Source organism: Arachis duranensis, chromosome 2 (assembly GCF_000817695.3).
Source record: "Arachis duranensis cultivar V14167 chromosome 2, aradu.V14167.gnm2.J7QH, whole genome shotgun sequence".
NCBI classification, from domain to species: Eukaryota; Viridiplantae; Streptophyta; class Magnoliopsida; order Fabales; family Fabaceae; genus Arachis; species Arachis duranensis.
Window position 1 is genome coordinate 48,404,611 of NC_029773.3, and position 3,615 is coordinate 48,408,225.

The following is a 3,615-nucleotide window of genomic DNA, read 5'->3' on the forward strand; positions in this document are numbered from 1 at the left end:
GCATAATAGAATATATCTAATATGGTCCACTCTGAAAACATGTCAGAAGGACACTTTTTGGTCATCTGCTTGTATCTTTCCCAAGCTTCATAGAGGGATTCACCATCTTTTTGCTTGAAGGTCTGAACATCCACTCTAAGCTTGCTCAGCTTTTGAGGAGGAAAGAATTTATCCAAGAAGGCCGTGACCAACTTATCCCAGGAGTCCAGGCTATCTTTAGGTTGTGAGTCCAACCATGTTCTAGCTCTGTCTCTTATAGCAAAAGGGAAAAGCATGAGCCTGTAGACTTCAGGATCTACTCCATTCGTCTTAACAGTCTCACAAATCTGCAATAACTCAGTTAAAAACTGGTAAGGATCTTCAGATGAAAGTCCATGAAACTTGCAGTTCTGCTGCATTAGAGCAACTAATTGAGGTTTCAGCTCAAAATTGTTTGCTTCAATGGCAGGAATTGAGATGCTTCTTCAATCAAACTTGGACGTGGGTTTAGTAAAATTACCAAGCATCCTCCTTGCATTATTGTTGTTGGGTTAGGCTGCCATCTCCTTCTCTTGTTCGAAAATTTCAGAAAGGTTGCCTCTGGATTGTTGTAATTTAGCTTCTCTTAGTTTCCACTTCAGAGTCCTTTCAGGTTCAGGATCAGCTTCAACAAGAGTGCCTTTTTCCTTGTTCCTGCTCATATGAAAGAGAAGAGAACAAAAAAGAAGAGGAATCCTCTATGTCACAATAAAGAAGATCCTTATTAATAGTAGAAGAAGAAAGGGGATAAGGATTAAGAAGAAGAAATAATCCAAACACAAGGGTAAGGATAGAGGTAGTGATTGGAGATGAAAAGAGGTGAAGAGAAGTGTTAGTAAATAAATAAATAAATAGAAAAAGATGAGAGAGAGAGAATTCAAAATTAATTTTGAAAAGGAGTTAATGATTTTCGAAAATTAAAGGTGAGATAGAATTAAAATTAAAATTCAAAACAATTAGTTAATTTAAAAAGAATTTTGAAAAAGGGATGAGATATTTTCGAAAATTAGAGAGGGAAAAGTAGTTAGGGGGTTTTGAAAAAGATAAGAAACAAACAAAATGTTAATTAGTTAGTTGAAAAAAGATTTGAAAATCAAATTTGAAAAGATAAGAAGATAAGAAGTTAGAAAAGATATTTTAAAATCAAATTTTTTAAAAAGATAAAATTTTGAAAAAGATATGATATAAAAGATAAGATAAGATAGATTTAATTTTTAAAATTAAGATTAATTACTTAACTAACAAGAAACTAAAAGATAAGATTCTAGAATTTAAAGATTGAACCTTTCTTAACAAGAAAGTAACTTAACTTCAAATTTTTGAATCAATCACATTAATTGTTAGCATAATTTTCGAAAATAAAGATAAAATTAAGAAAAAGATTTTTGAAAAATATTTTTAAATTTTCAAAAATCATAGGATAAAAATAAAAAAGATTTGATTTTTGAAAAAGTTTTGAAAAGATAATAAAAAAGAAAATTACCTAATCTGAGCAACAAGATGAACCGTCAGTTGTCCATACTCGAACAATCCCCGGCAACGGCGCCAAAAACTTGGTAAGCGAAATTGTGATCATCAACAATGGCTCCAAAGACTTGGTGCTCTCAAACATGAATCACACTTTGTCACAACTCCGCACAACTAACCAGCAAGTGTACTGGGTCGTCCAAGTAATACCTTACGTGAGTAAGGATCGATCCCACAGAGATTGTTGGCATGAAGCAAGCTATGGTCTTCTTGTATATCCCAGTCAGGAGGATTTAACTAATTTAAGAGATTATTGGTTTTTCGAATAATAATAATAAATTAAATATAAAATAAAGATAAAGTTACTCATGTAATCTAATGGTGGGAATTTCAGATAGGTGTATGGAGATGCTGTGCTCCTTCTGAATCTCTGCTTTTCTACTGTCTTTATCCAATCTTTGTCACTCCTTTCTATGGCAAGCTGTATGTAGGGCATCACCGTTGTCAATGGCTACATCCCATCCTCTCAGTGAAAATGGTCCAAATGCTCTGTCACAGCGCGGCTAATCATCTGTCGGTTCTCGATCATGTTGGAATAGAATCCCTTGATTCTTTTGTGTTTGTCATCACGCCCAGCAATGACGAGTTTGAAGCTCGTCACAGTCATTCAATTCCGGAATACTACTCAGAATACCACAGACAAGGTTAGACTTTCCGGATTCCCATGAATGCCGCCATCAATTCTAGCTTATACCACGAGGATTCTGATTAAGGAATCCAAGAGATATGTGCCCGGTCTAAGGTAGAATGGAAGTGGTTGTCAGTCACGCGTTCATAGGTGAGAATGATGATGAGTGTCACGAATCATCACATTCATGATGTTGAAGTGCAACGAATATCTTAGAATAAGAATAAGTTGAATTGAATAGAAAATAGTAGTACTTGCATTGAAACTTGAGGTACAGCAGAGCTCTACACCCTTAATCTATGGTGTGTAGAAACTCCACCGTTGAAAATACATAAGTGATGAAGATTCAGGCATGGCCGAATGGCCAGCCCCCATGGAAGACCAAATGGTCAAAAGAACTAGATAGTCCAAGACTTTACAATCCAAGATATCTAATAAACTAGTAAAAAGTTCTATTTATACTAAACTAGCTACTAGGGTTTACAGAAGTAAGTAATTGATGCATAAATTCACTTCCAGGGCCCACTTGGTGTGTGCTTGGGCTGAGCTTGATCTATCCATGAGCTGAGGCTTCTCTTGGAGTTGAACGCCAAGTTGTAACGTGTATTGGGCGTTCAACTCTCGTTCGTGACGTGTTTCTGGCGTTTGACTCCAGAATGCAGCATGGAACTAGCGTTGAGCGCCAGTTTACGTCATCAAATTATGAATAAAGTACGGGCTATTATATATTGTTGGAAAGCTCTGGGTGTCTACTTTCCAACTCTGTTAAAAGCACACCATTTGGAGTTTTGTAGCTCCAGAAAATTTATTTCGAGTGCAGGGAGGTCAGATTCCAATAGCATCAGCAGTCTTTTGTCAGCCTCCTATCAGAGTTTTGCTCTGGTCCCTCAATTTCAGCCAGAAAATACCTGAAATCACAGAAAAACACACAAACTCATAGTAAAGTCCAGAATTGTGAATTTAGCATAAAAACTAATGAAAACATCCCTAAAAGTAACTAGATTATACTAAAAACTACCTAAAAACAATGCCAAAAAGCGTATAAATTATCCGCTCATAGTAAAGTCCAGAAATATGATTTTTGCCTAAAAACTAATAAAAATCTACAAAAAACTAACTAAAACATACTAAAATCTACATGAAATTACCCCCAAAAAGCGTATAAAATATCTGCTCATCACAACACCAAACTTAAACTGTTCCTTGTCCTCAAGCAACTAAATAAATAAAATAGGATAAAAAGAAATTAAGAAACAATAGTATCTCAGAGTTTCAAGTGAAGCTCAGATTCTAATTAGATGAGCAGGGCTAGTAGCTTTTTGCTTTAGAACAGTTTTGGCATCTCACTTTATCCTTTGAATTTTAGAATGATTGGCATCCATAGGAACTCAGAATTCAGATAGTATTATTGATTCTCCTAGTTTAGTATGTTGATTCTTGAA

General features: G+C 35.2%; 1 non-coding gene across 1 annotated transcript; it reads left to right on the plus strand.

Moving 5' to 3' along the window:
* Positions 1-39: 39 nt before the first annotated feature.
* LOC127745332 (small nucleolar RNA R71) lies at positions 40-143 on the plus strand. Its single transcript, XR_008006529.1, has one exon. It is a non-coding gene; the product is annotated as a small nucleolar RNA R71 (small nucleolar RNA).
* Positions 144-3,615: the final 3,472 nt, after the last annotated feature.